General features: G+C 38.5%; 1 protein-coding gene across 1 annotated transcript in view; it reads left to right on the forward strand.

The window, feature by feature from the left end:
- Positions 1-15487, forward strand: part of CNTNAP4 (contactin associated protein family member 4) — a 297285-nt gene that overhangs the window by 132123 nt on the left and 149675 nt on the right. The window lies entirely within an intron of this gene.

Consider the following 15487-nt stretch of genomic DNA (forward strand, 5'->3'; position numbering starts at 1 on the left):
TTACTGATTGTAAATTGTAAGTGTTTGGGAGTGTTCATTTAATTGTCATCTGTAGACATGTTTGATGGAAACCTCTGCCTATTTCTTGATGGAATTCTTCTTTCCTACCTGTTAGCTGTGAGTTTCCTGAAATTTTCAAAGGTGGACACTACACATTCTTGGTGGCACAGGATTTTAAATATGTTTCCCATTTCAGCAACTATGGTGGAAATCAAGCTCTTATTGTTCTAGCAGTCACACAGTTTGCAAAAACACATTTATAATGCATAAATGTTTGAACCTTGCCCTTCAGTTTGAATCTTTGTCCCACGGTCTACTGCATTTCCTTAACCGTTAAATTATACTTCCAAAAAGAAATTGTTTAGCACAATTGAAAATAGAACAAAGTATGTTGTGTATTTATCACTTTATTTGCCTCTAGTTGCTTAGCTATCAATTACTTCACACTTGGATAGTTTACGGATATTTAACAATACAATTAAAACAGTTGAGAGATAAGTGTAACATTCCCCTCTAGTGTTTTCTGAACTGGTGATCTGCTAGGTCACTCCAGTCCTTGACTCTGGGAGCTGCCTTACCCTGCTCTGTTATGAAATGTTATGAAATGCTCCCAGCTACTTGCAACCAAACAACACTAGCCAATATCTCCGGTCCCAGACACAACCGTAGGAACCTCTGTCTTGCAGTGTCCAGTTATACACTCTGGACGCTGCAAGCTTATATGAATTTGTCAATTTAACAAAGAAATAGATATGTACCAGGCTTGTTATTCCCAGGGGAGTTTCTGACACACTTCAAACCAAACACACTGCTTCAGGTAGAATAAACAAATTTATTAACTACAAAGATAAATTTTAAGTGATTATAAGTCAAAGCATAACAAGTCAGATTTGGTCAAATGAAATAAAAGTAAAATGTATTCTAAGCTGCTGGTTGGTTGCTCTTCAGCCAGGCTCTCCCCTTTGATCAGCACTTCAGTTGCTTGGTGTGGTGTCTGTAGATGTAGGTGGAAGAGAGAGGAAGAGCATGGCAAAGTCTCTCCCTTTTATCATGTTCTTTCATCCCTCTTGGCTTTGTCCGCCCCACCCCCCTTCAGAGTCAGGTGAGCATTACCTCATCGCAGTTCCAAACTGGCCAAAGGAAGGGGGGTGACTCACTTGAAAGTCCAACAGATCCTTTTGTTGCTGCCTAGGCCAGTGCGCCTTGTTCCTGTGAGGCTGGGCTAGATTTGTCCCACACCTGCCCTGATGAGGTGTGAACTGCCTCTCTGCTCTTGGAGAGTTTTTGCCTGGGCTTATTTTAAGCCATGAGGATACATTTTCAGCCTCATAACTACATACATAAAATTATAACCTATAACATTACTGTAACAACAATGCTCTGTGCACCATGAGCCTTCTGAAGACACCCAACATGACAAACTTTGCATTGGATACCAGACAATCATTTTACAAGGATGAGTGAGCATGGTGTTGCTGGGTGTTCCACTGAAGTACAGAGCATCACAATAGGTATGATACAGTATAACTAATTTATCTTAAACATAACCACCTCTATTCCATTAAAGTCAATTGGAGTCAGATTTTGGTCAGGAGTAGTTTAGAGACTGATCCTGCTCATCTGGAAAAATGATAAAACTCCCACCGGCTATAATATAATGGGAATGGGATCAGGTCCTCAGAGCATTAGTATAGGAATCTTTTGGACGATCATTGAGCAAGTGTACTGTTTTGTTCATACAGCAGTATTTGCAGTACAGATAGACAACTCAAAGGAATTTAAATTTAATTTATTCTCTGCAAATAGAATTTGTTTTGAATTTACTCTGGCCTCTTTTTCTTTTTCTATTTTAGTTAATGTATCTATTAATGAGTTGAACGGAATGTTCGTTTGTTTTTCTGTTGTAGGCATAAGCATTTTTTGTATTTAATATATTTCTCTTATAAAAATATAAAGACAAATCAGAACATTGCTGAAGCAAGGGAATGGGATCTCTAGGGTACTACTGTGTTACACTTCTGCAATAGCTTTATCTGCTTAAGTTCCCACAGAGACAAAAATCAGATGCAGAAAAAACCTATATTTATTTTAAGGAAATGGATTAGAGTCACTGAAGAGGGTCCCAAAGGTACGATATTGAGTTACTCAGCAATAGCTATTCTTCACTTGGACCAAACAGATAGCAAGCAAACAAACAAAGAAGCCAATGATAAGAAAGCTCACTGGGGTTTCAGCGCTGACTTTTTAAGAATCTTTCTGGCATAGATACTCAGCTAGATACCACTGAAACGTCTCAATAGTGAAGTCAAGCTGCAGCAATCAAGTGTCACTTTTAGTTGTAGATCCTCATTTGGCCTTTTCCTATTACTTTTTTGCTTTCAAGTTACTCCTATCTCAATCTGTCTTTATGCTTCACTTTAGCTTTGCAGACTGCTGTCACAACTTTTTGCTATATTTAAATTCAGAATTATTACCAAGATAAGAATAAAAGAGAATACTGTGAAATTCACTGTTGTGGCATTATTAAAGAAAATATTACCAGATGTAATGTACTTTTTTCCACAGAAAACAGAGAATGGTGCCAATAATTTTAAAAAGAAAAGGTAAAATGAGCACTCTATAAAAATGTAGATTGAAAATAATTGCAGATAACTGTGCAAATGGGTGTAAAGGGGGAAAGGGATAGCTCAGTGGTTTGAGCATTGGCCTGCTAAACCTAGGGTTGTGAGCTCAATCGTTGAGGGGGCCATTTAGGGATCTGGGCCCGGAATTGGCCCTGCTTTGAGCAGGGGATTGGACTAGATGATCTCCCTTCCAACCCTGATAGTCTGTGATTCTGTCTGTAAAAATAAAATTATTTTAAAATTTACACTTAGACTAATATGCGTTTTATTTTGTGTTTATGAAATATTTTGTGCATTGCATTTTCTGTACTCTGCAGACCCACTCCATATTAAGAGAACTGCAGTTGTCAGTCAGTCATGGCATTTATAGAAGGAAGATATTAACATCATCTAGGGTCTGATCCTGCTCCCACTGAAGTAAATGGCACAACTCCTGACATGAGAGCAAGATCTTGCTCTATTTCCATATCAGTTGAGTATTAGTCTCCAGTTTGTTTTCCTCTAGTATTTTTCAGCTTCAATTTTAAAGCCTCTACACTTCACAGATTGCCAACTTTCATGTGGTAAATAAGCACTCCAACTTTCACAATAAGCCAAAAATCAAGCTAATCCTATTTCAAAACAAGCCAATCCCTAAGAACCCCAGCACTCTATGTGACTAGATCCCCCTGGCGAGCAGTCTGGGACTGTAATGGGCCCACTGTGCACCGCTAACTCTCTTCCCCCTGCCTTGCCACTGCTTGCCGGGAGCTGATCCAAAAAAAAAAAAAAAAAAGAAGAAGAAGCAACAAGCTACAAGCCAAAAACTAGCCAACAAGCAACTCACAAGCCAATTAAGCCCCAAACAAGCCCAATTTCTGCATTTTTTCCCACAGGTTTGGCATGTCTGCTACACTTGATACAACTTACAGTGGTGTCAAGTAAACCAGCACTCTCTTTTCTTATGTCGGTTCTGAATAATAAGCATCTGTCAATGTTTTTTGTGCTTGTTGTTGGCCACAGTAGAGGTACCAGTCATGACCCCAATTAATCTTCAGCTGACACAAGTCACATGCTACTTTTTCTTGAATTGTTTAAACAACTTGTTTTTAAAAAACAGCCCAATTATGTCATTTTTGCTTTCATATCTGGGGACCAATTGATTAGAAATTTGAACATAATTCATTACCCAGGACATTGAGAGCAATTACCTTAATGACTAGTATTTGCATTAGGGTCACCCTCGTTTGCTCTTCTTCTGCATCCTCTCTGCCCCTTGACTCACCATCATAGCCACATTTACATGTCCAGGATTGTCGCTGTCGCTCTCTCTCTCTCTCTCTCTTTTCTTTTTTTTTTGGTACATGCAGATACAGAGCCTAGCATTATGGAGCCCTGATCACTGACTGGAGTTCATAGGTGCTGCTGCTAGTATTACAAATAAGAAATAATAGATTCATGTACCACAAAAAGGACAGTCAAAAAGACTGATTGCTACTGAAGGGATAGTGTTGACCTCTTCCTTCTATATAGCATTGTATTGTAACCCCTCTCTACTCTCAGATCTCTCCATCCTTTAATTTCTGTGATTTTGTGACTTCCATTTGATTCCTGTGATTGATTTAATTTAAGACAAACTCACTTTGGGATCCACCTCTTTCATGCAGTGCACATCTGAATCATTGAATTGGATTAAAACGATCATTTTCTTTTTTTTTTTTTTTTTGTTCCTTCAGTTTGAACCCTTTTGTTGAAAACAATTCTACAACAGTTGCACCAGGAAAGATTAAAAATACAGTTTGCTGAAGGCGTATAAACCCCAAAAGAGATTTTATATGAAACCTAGATACTACTACTTCTATTTCTATGTTCAGGCTTAAAACAGATGTTTCACATGGATTCTTTTTTAGTTACTAGAGGTTTCTATGGCCTTGGAAATCGTCCTCTCTTTTTTAGTTTTCCATTTGGTCACTTTCACAAAATTTGGGCTGAGGCTCACAACAATTATTATGGGGTATGTAGTAGTAGAGGTATGGAATGGCTTTTAGAGCTATGGAACGGCTTCCGTATGAGGAGAGAGTAATAAGACTGGGATTTTTCAGCTTGGAAAAGAGATGACAAAGGGGGGATATGATCGAGGTCTATAAAATCATGACTGGTGTGGAGAAAGTAAATAAAGAAGTGTTATTTACACCTTCTCATAACACAAGAACTAGGGGTCACCCAATGAAATCAATAGGCAGCAGGTTTAAAACAAACAAAAGGAAGTATTTCCTCACACAACACACAGTCCACTTGTAGAACTCTTTGCCAGAGGATGTTGTGAAGGCCAAGACTATAACAGGGTTAAAAAAAGAACTAGATAAATTCATGGATGATCTTTGTACAAAGATGAAGAGTAGAACAAGTTTTTAATCCTTATTGGGTTAAGGGATTATTTCTAAAAACTCTAACAGGGTAGGAGGTAGAAGGGCTCATCTTCTGAGTCACTCTAATGTCAGATCCTAGAACTCTTAAAGATGCAGAGTGATTTCTGCTGAGTTAGGCTGGCAGATAGATTCTATTTTTTTCCAGCCCAGGATATAAGAGGGGTTGGAGCATGTCTCTCAGCAAAGGAAATTAGGAATGGTGTTGGTGTGGGTGTGAAGACAAATCCTAGGAAAGAAATTAGTTTGCACCACAGAAAATGTGTGTATATTCTGTTTCAAGTAGTATGGGAAATCTCACGTTGCTCACAGACTATTAGTGCTCAAAGCTGTCCATGAGGAACACCTAGAAATATGTTTGAGGAGCTAGAAACTTCTTCCGTACAGAACAGTTGCTCCACAGGAATAATGCTGATACTTAAATATGTTTTAGAATGCTTAATGTGCTGAAGTCAAACACAGCAGAAGTTGTCTGTCTTGATCAAAAGGCTTTTTGATTTAGTCCTGTGCACTATTTGAAAACGTCTTTTGTAACAGGAATATATTTAATGAACATATTGTATTCTATGTATGGCATTAGTTACAATTAACAAAGCACAAATCTCCTCAGACCCTGAGGGACTCTGCCTATATATCATTTCCTATGTCTGTCAGCCAAATGAGAGATTCAAATGTAAAAGATAGGACTCAGGGGTGTCAGATAACTATTTGATTATTTTGGAAGGAAACCAATGGAGGGATTACTCATCCATAAATAATCATTTTTGTCTTTAATATGTATAATATGAATAATCTTATATTAAGTAGTCCAGGTAGAATTTGGTACAGGTTACAAATCCTTTATGTTGTTTGACCTCTCTCCCTTTAGAGCTTCCATTTTAGTTATACTCCACTAGAGTTGTCTAAACAGAGCATTTTGGTGCTTCCATCATGATGCAACATGGTCACACAAAGCAGTGTGATTCTGTAGCTCCTCTCTCCATGCTGGCTTCTGCTTGTCTCCCCTGCCAGCCAGCCAAGCCAGCTACAACATTCAGGTCCAGCTCTTCTTCACTGGCAGGGCCGACTCTGCAGCTGGCATTTCATCTCCCCACGCACCTGTCCATCTGTTTCCCTGTCCACTGTGGCATTGTCTGCTCACCAGCCTGCCTGTTTCCAGCCACCATTCCCACCTCCCTCTCCCCACTTCTGTTCTCCCCCTTCCAAAATGTTCAGTGTAAGGTGTGCAGCCATTATAGGATGCAGGAATAGTAGTGCTTTTTCAACTGAGTTTTTGACTGTGGAGAAAGCTTCTCACAGATTATAAATATTTTAGGGTAGGGCAAACATGTTTGGTGTAAATTACTTGGCTTTGCATTAAAACAGCATCAATAAATAACATAGACGTTTGGCTTACCACCTGGTTTTATATGTATTAATAAGAGGCTTATCTAGGGTGAGAGGTGAATCTTAATTCTTGTAAAAACTTAGGTTTGTTACCATAGGGAAATGGTTGTATTTTATAATTTATTTGCTCTGTTCCTGTGATGATGCAGAGGACTGTTTTTTTTGAGCAACACCAAGCCAGGGGATGTTAAAATCTGACTTTTGCTGCTGCCCAAAAGAGGTTACTTTCTCTGTCCACATGTTTCTACAGCAAACAGCTTGCTTCCAAATTCATCTCATTAAGGCTTGATTGCGGTGGGATGCTGTTTGTGATGTGTTTGGAGGCATGGGTTTAATAAGTAGCAGCACTTTTCCCCTTTCTAGAGTGACAAGGTGGGTGAGAGAACCTCTTTCATTGGACCCACTTCTGTTGGTGAGAGAGACAAGCTATCAAGCTAAATGGAGCTCTTCTTCAGGTCTGGAAAAGGTATTTAGCTGTGACACAGAGTACAAGATGGAACAGATTATTTAGCATAAGTACTTAACACACATTATAAGGGACCCTTTCTGGAGGCAGTTAGGAAGACTGGATGGTACTGAAATTCCAGCATCACCCAGCGCTATACTTTAAAGAGAGGCTTAAACTCCCCGATGATCAGTCCAGAGCTTGACTTATGGATCCAGTAGCCAAATGGATCCTTTCACCTCCCCATGGATGGAAACTGTGATGAGAGTTGGATTCCCTGAAGGACAGCTTGGTAACAGCAATAAGGGTGTCATATTTGTACACCTCTGCTGTCTTATAAATCAAGATCAATTTTACCAAACCCTGAAACTCACTAAGGGAAACAAATCTGAGAAACAGAATGAAAAAAATGTAATAGTAATAGAATGGTGAGGATGCTTAGTTAAAGCTCTTATACCAATAGCAAGTCAAAATTAAACTCCAATTGACCCTCATGGTCAAAAGCCATCACCCCACACCCACCATCTCATCATTCTTCGGGGATGTCATTTATGTTTAACTAGAACTAATTTTCTCTTGAAGGGAGCTTCAGCCTTAAAATGGTGATGCAAGAGACAGTTAGCAAATTACAAAGTAGGATAATTTACGCTAAGGAAGCAAACAAGGAAATAATCCAAAAAGAGACCAGGACCAAACTGTGGTTCCATTGAAATCAGTGCAAGGTTGCCATTAACAGCAACAGAACCAAGATAGGTTGTGTACCCCATCCTATCTGCCATTAGTAATTCTTTAGGCTACAGCTATACTTTAAAATAAAATAAAAAAAGACAGAAAAAAATAGTTAAGTACAGATTATTTAAATGTGAAACTCTGACACCCTAGAACAAAAGAACAAATATATTACTAATTGTAAAGATTCCCTCATTTCCTGTGTCATGACTGTGGTTCAAATCAGTGGAAGTGCCTGAGCAGGAGCTCACTCACATAGGGACAGAAAAAGAGGGTGCAGCTGGAAGGGTGTTATGTCTGTGAGGGTTTCCCTCCCTCAGCTTTGAAACATACAAGCTCCACGTCTGAAATAGCCTTGGTTGATCAACCTACAGGGCATGCTGCACGGCACGTTTGTTTTCCATCATGATAAGGGAGTTCTAGGATGGCTGAGAGAGAGAGAACTCACTAGATAAAATATATGTTAATTATTGAGGAAATGGGAAGGGTTCCTGGACTAGTCCATTGTATGTCAAGATTTATCAAGCAGCAGATTATAGGCACTCTTTCTGCAGAATGTGTGTTCATGCCATAGAGAGAGCTATAATTTACAAAATACACCTGAATTTGGCAACAGAAGCTTTTAAGATTAAGTAATCCATTATTTAGCTCAACAGCTAGTGTGGAAAAAGGAGCTCTTTGATAACTTTTCTGTGGTACAATCATGAGATTGTAATTCAAGTTTCCTGTTCTCTTTTGGCCTGGAAAAAAATTCTGGCAAAACAGGTGTAGAAAATCTACATTAAATTATACATTGTCTAGGAATATTCAGGCTGGTTCTTATATAGTTATCTTGTGTAGAGGCTCAGGAGACAATCACCAAATTACCTTCATCCAGATTGCTCATGGGCTCTCCATGGACTGCAAGAAGCCTCCACGCAATGTCTGTATCCTCAGGGTGCACATCATTCTAAATGGGAATATGTCAAAGCCATCATAAAAGTTGGATGCAGCATTCACATTCTTCCTCCAGACGAAGGAAAACCACAATCCCACCCTCATTTCCCAATGGGGAGTTGTAGCATCATGCTTATTTAAGGAGGTGTTAAATGTCATGCTCTAGACCTTTATAGTTAGAGCACATTTTAAACTGCCTTGAGAAAACCAAATAGGTACCATACCTAGAAATTTGTTCAGCATCAGAATTCAAATGTTTGGAGTGCTATGCTTTTAATAACTTCATCTCCTTTTAACATTCTTGTTAAAGGGGATCCTATACCACCTGAAATGTCATTATCTGTATTATGCATAAAACACTGTCCAAATACTCATCTAATCTTCATTATTTTCAGATCAAAAAGAATAATTGTCATATTTTGTTGTGTAAAAAAAGGAAAAGGGTCAAATTCATCCCTGATATAACTAACTTCAGTGGAGTTAAGTCAGGAATAAATTTGATGCTGTGGTTGCTTTAGCATTCATTCTCTAAAAGGAGGGGTGATTTTTTTAAATTCTATTAATCTCAGCAGAGAGAGTTTTAAAATCACAGTCTTACAATTCGACAATTTAATTCACCTTCACTTTTTGCTTCTCACCTTTATTTATTCTTTCTATCTTGCTTACAATATACTAATAGAGGCGTTTTCCCCTTCTCTGAAGCCTGTTTTGCTTGAGTTTAGGGGGTAAACAGCAGTTTAGAGACAGATATTGTAATGTGGCTACAATATAACATTGAAAGTTAGTGCTATTTAGAAGTATCACTTGTCTAAAAAGTATCTATTAATTGCTTTATGGAAACAGAGACATTTTTCTCCTAAGACTGATTTGCCTCTTACCAATATACTGTAAATATTAAAATGTATTATATAGAAAATGTGTATGTCAAGGAAATAAACAGAAAATATTACCAAAGGATGAGATTACAGTATCAAATCAGAAGTCTCTTATATTTGAATTGAGAAATTCACACAGTTGTGTATTGTGTAGGATTCGTTAAGGAACATTGATATAAATTAAGGAGAGAGCCTAATATAAATTTACAGAGTTGCAAAAGACAAACTTAATTAACATGCCACAGATTATCTGCTCTGGGAACTAATCCCACAGATAAATGTCAGGACTATGGCTAATTTCAACTGATTAATTTTATTGCAGGGAGGAAAAATAGAACTAGGGTATAACATAAGATCACAGAACTCCGTGACCATTTCCTTTTCTGGGATCACAAATAGTCTACACATCAGAGGTTGTTATCTTTTATTATATCTTCTTGAATATGGCGATTAAAAACAATTCCACAGAGAAGCCTAGTATTTTTTTCTTTGTCCTATTTTCTCAATGAAAATGTCTAATATTTCTGATGGATTACAGAGTTATTTTAGTTCGCTAAATACTACTTTGTTGTTGTTGTTTTTTTTTAAAAAAAAGCATGCCTGCCAATGGTTAAAAGACTCCGTGAGCCAAATTCTCTTTAGTTACACTGATAGAAAACCAGAGTACAGTTATCTTCTCTGCAAGAAAGATGGGTTTTTTTGTTTTTTTGTTTTTTGTTTTTTACAGCAGCATGGCTAAATATTATCTTGCAGTAAAACCACATATTTTTGGCAGTGAAAACAAAAACCTTTGAGAAGTGAGAGACTGAATTAGCAGTGTAACTAGATCTAACTCTTATTCTACATTTAGAAAATTAAGTCAAGATATGCTGGTTGTCCTGATTCTATGCTGCCATGCACCTTGTGTAGTCATTCACACTTATGCAAGTTAGTGCAGAATGGGAGAAAACTGCTAGCATTCAGTTAGTCGCAGTTGTACACAGTTTGCACTTGTATAAATGACTATACAAGGTGAAAATCAATGGATAATCAGGCCCATTGTTTCTTTAAGAGCCAGCCTTCATTGACTATGTAAATTTTAACTATGTTGTAGAACTATAGATATTCGTTATAGCTATTCTTAATCATTGTCAAAGCTACAGTCAACTGTGATCAGTCATCTCTAATAGCGATATGAAGTTTTATGGCACAGTGTGATTTTTTTGAGATTCTCCTTACCTGTAAACAAACTACATACACAAGTGTTTCAATAAATTCCACGTGTAGTAGTCCATAATATCATCAAAGGAAGGACACTGCTTCCATTTTATTTTATATACAGATATTTTGCTTTGTCCTTATTGTTTTGATTGAACTATGTCCCATTAGAAAACAGAGGTGTTCTCTCCCTTTGATTCCCACTCCCCACTTGTACTCATATACCCACATAAACACTCTACTACCTCTACTGCACATTTTCTGAACATCAGTTTACTGTCTCTTTAGGATATTTAAAGCCTCATAATACAGTGTGGAAGGAAAATTACCATTATATTAGAGTTATTCACTTGGAAGGTGATGTAAATTATTTGACTTAATTCCTTATAATAAATTATCAAGAGTACCGAATTGCTGCATAAATACACTACTCTACAGAGTGCTATTTAAAAAAAGAACTGCAGTAAAACTTTTCTAGTGAAACCTTTCTAATTCTCAGAAGACATTCATTGTAAGAAGAAGGCATTACATATAAGGAGGACATATGGAACATTTTGCCTTAAGCAACATTTCACTTTTCAAAAGCTTTATGAACCACTTAAGTTTCCTTTGATCAGGATAGCATTTAAGCTGTATGTATTATTTTTTGTCACAGTACTGAATAACTGATACCATAGGGTGTCATATTTTTACACCTCTGCCAAGGTGTAAACCAAGATCGATTTTACCAAACCCTGAAACTCACTAAGGGAAACAAATTTGAGAAACAGAATGAAAAAAAATGTAATAGTAATAGAGTGGTGAAGATGCTTAGTTAAAGCCCTTATACCAATAGCAAGTCAAAATTAAACTCCAGTTGACCCTCATGGTCAAAAGCCATCACCCCACACCCACAGGGATGTCATTTATGTTTAACTAGAGCTAATTTTCTCTTGATCGTCTGGCATGTGACATGGAAGTAATGGAATATAGAAAAAGTACTGTAAGACACAGTATCTGAAATGCAAAAGAGGAATATTAGTGATACGAGCTTGTGAAAGAGATGGTGATTTTTAAGTTCAAACCTCTCTGAACACAGAAGGCGATGGACATTGTAGATATTGTATGGGCATCTAAGTAGATGTAGCTAAAAAGACACTAATATATTCTTCAGTGTGGGGAACCTTATTTTTGCCTACTTTTTTGTGGGATGCCAACTCCTCACCCTCAAAGTTCTTGGCTGACTGAAGGGGTTACCACTAGTAATGAACAACTCTTTACAGTTTTTTCAGGTTTGGTTTAGACAAAAGCCCCAAGGTCCATACTTATCCAAATTTATCACAAGTCCCTTCCAAAATTGGAGTGGATCTCAGGAGAATCAGATTTTTTCCATAATGGGTCTAATCCCACTCCCATTGAAATCAGTAGAAAAACTCCCAGTGGCTTCAACGGGAGTTGTGTTAGGCCCTGTATTTCTAGAGTATTCTTGTTTCATCCAGACTAAGAATATCACAAAAAGGTATGTCTACGCTGCAGTTCGGGTGTGTGATCTCAGCATGTGTAGACATACACAAGCTACTACCAAGAGTAAGGAAGCTGCGACAGCGCAGGCTTTAGTGCAGGCTGTAGAAGCCCACCCGGGACCCTGGATGATTGAGCCTGTGCTGAAGTCCATGCTGCTATGCCTTCACTGATACCAGTACCCAAATGAGCTAGATTAAAGCTAGATTGGGTATGTGCCGCAGTGTAGACCTGCCCAAAGATAATCTGCTTTTATAGTATATTATTACTTCTGTTTCCAGCCCTGATGTAAACCAGTAAGGGCAGAGGAGTGGAAAAATTCAAATAAAACCAGAAATGAACAAACAAAAATGTTCTAAACATCACAAAAATTGTGATTGTTTGTTTGATTTTGAGGGAAAATGTTCCTGTTTCGTCCTTAATATGCCACATTCACTTATGTTGGGGTAAGGAGGTGAAATTTATTCTTGCTGCTTTGCCTTATATCCCTGTGCTGGTAAACCTAATGGAGAGTGATACTGCTTGCCATCTCTTGGGGTTTCATCTTCAGTTTATGGCCAGGGCTGTATAGGAGATCCTACTTGTGGAGGCTGCTCCTACTTGTGGAGACCTAAATAATTGCATCTGTCAATCACCCTTATCTTCCAGTACCTCCCCGGATAGACCAAAGGTTGTAGCTAATTTCTGATCTTACAGCATACCCCCTTTGTGGACTTTCTGCCACCAGGATGTTTGCCATCAAAAGTTGGTGTACATCATGTGTTGAATCTTACCCAGTATGTTCAAACGGGTTCATTTTTAAATATGTTCATTTTTAAGCTTATCTGAGCCATAAACAAATCCAGCAGAAACAGGGGCCCATACCCCAGGAACTTCATCCTTTTTCACATATTTAGGTATCTCTGTCATTTACTGGGGTCTCCGCCGAGTTTACCCAACATAGTGGCAGCCAAATCAGTGACTGAGAGGTGATACTGCTTTTGAAGATGCAGATGCAATTGGAAAAGGGAAAGGTGGCAGAGAGGAAGTTATACCAGTTTTCTCAAGGTAGACAGTGTTGAAGAACAGATAAGTGAACATTTCTCAATTGAAGTTTCTCAATCTGACTGTTTATTTAATAACTACTATTAGCAGTAAGCACAGGGCTAACAACCCTGTCCCATAAAATGCAAAATGTATTACAGAAACAGCGATGCAGAAATCGACCATTACTGTGTGTGATGGCCTTCAGGAATGACCCGTATGACTGCCAGTGGTGAAAGCTGAAAGGAAGCCACTGGCACGAAGACTGAAGTGCTTAACACCAACATAAAAAACAAACTTGTTTTTTTGAATGTATGGACAATGGATGAAGCAGGGAAACTAGCTCAGGTCACATTAGAGATGAGGTGCTGCAGCTTACACAACCTGGGTATCAGTGAGAGCAGATGGATGGGATTAACAATAGCCTCAGGAAAGATTAACAACAGCCTCAGGAAAAACTTTGTTGTATTCTGGATGGGATGATGGACAACACCATGAGGGTGTTGCCATCCTTTTGAAGAAGGGAGTAGAGCATTTAAGCTCCTGAAGGTGTTCCTGGCTTTATTGATTTTGTTCCGGATGCTCTGGCTTGTTCCACCATCCTGGCTGATGGTGCTGCCCAAGTATGTGAATGTTTCTACATTGGTTAGAACATAATCCTCTATCCATACTGGTGACAGTGAAGCAATATTAAAGTTGATGATATCCGTCTTATTGCAGTTGATTTTCAGTCCTATTTACTGGCTGAATGCATTGAGTCGAGTTGTTTTTTCTTGTATATGCTGTTGGGTATGTGATAGGAGAGCAAAGTCATCTGCGAAGTCCAGGTCTTCAAGGGATGAGACGAGTGTCCATTTAATGCCTCATGGAATGTCTTCTGTTGTACGTCACATTAGCCAGTCAATGGCAATGTTGAAGAGGATTGCAGACATGACACACCCCTGACGTACTCCTGTTTTGAGTTCAAGATCTATTGACACAGTGCAGCCAAGAGGATCTGAGCACCATCATTGCCATGAGGCGTTGGAGATGAATAGGTCATATGCTTCGGATGGAAACTGATTCCATCACTAGAGTAGCAATAAGATGGACCCCTGAAGGCAAGTGAAAATGAGGCCACCCGAAAACAACATGGCAAAGAGCTGTGGAAACCAACCTGAAAAACCTGGGGCACAGCTGGGGAACCATTGAAAGACTTGCCAGAAACAGACAGGGATAGAGGAGCTTCGTCACTGCCCCAAATGCCAAAGACGTAATAGGAACATGATGATGATGATGATTAGCATTAAGTAGTGGTCACTTTTGCTACCTCCTAGAGGCAGCTGACACCAGTGCTAGTCACTCACAACTTTTTTCCTATTTTGTTACTCAACACCCTAGCTGGAATTTCATTGCCTTTTCAGAAGCAAGGTGATTGGGTTGCATCCAAATTACATTCCCCAGTCATTTTTAACCATGCATGGCCTTCCAAGTGCAAAATAAAATAAATAAAAATCCCAAACTGCATTTTTGGGTGCCAGAAACCCCAACAGCACAACTGTTGAAGCTTCCATCTATCTACTAATGATATGGAGTTACGTTTTCAATACATAAGTCTGCAGAATATTGACAATTTGGGGACAGTTTGAACAATAGCATCAAAATAAATAATAAGGGATACTGGATGCATTGGACTGGTGTGGAGGGTAAGTGAAAGGGAGAGAGACTATGGGCAATGTGCCATGTAATTCTGGTGTTCCTGCTGCATAACTGAGATTTAATATGCCCATAGGACAGGGGTCTTGCTGATGATTAGTGTTCACATAATGCTTTTTACTTGTCAAAGTACAGACAAAATTAACTAATTACTCCTCTCATGCTCCTCTCTGGTAGCTACTAATGACAGCTATGGAGAATCTCCTTTGACTTAATTGATACATTTCCTGGGTTTGCATCCAAGAGTTTTTGTTTTGTGTTCCAGTAGTAATAGTTTCTCGTTTTACATTTATTATTTATATATATTGCAACAGTGCGTAGGGATCCCATCGTAGATGCTGTAAAAACACATTTAAGAAAGAGCCCTGGCTACAAAGAACAGCTGTAGCTCACGAAAGCTTATGCTCAAATAAATTTGTTAGTCTCTAAGGTGCCACAAGTACTCCTTTTCTTTTTGAAGAAAAAAGTATTATTTCATCCCCATTTTACAGTTGCAGAACTAAGGCACAGAGACCAAGTGGCCTGCCCACAGTCACAAAAGTGGGCATTAAACATGCAACCTAGGTCCCAGTCTAATGCCTTAACCACAAGACCAGCCTTCCTCTTTAGAAGACTGATTTCTTAATGTTTTTGTACAGATTTTTTTAAATTAAAATTGAATTTTATTTTAAA

This window comes from Lepidochelys olivacea, assembly GCF_965140295.1.
Source record: "Lepidochelys olivacea isolate rLepOli2 genome assembly, chromosome: 5".
NCBI classification, from domain to species: domain Eukaryota; kingdom Metazoa; phylum Chordata; order Testudines; family Cheloniidae; genus Lepidochelys; species Lepidochelys olivacea.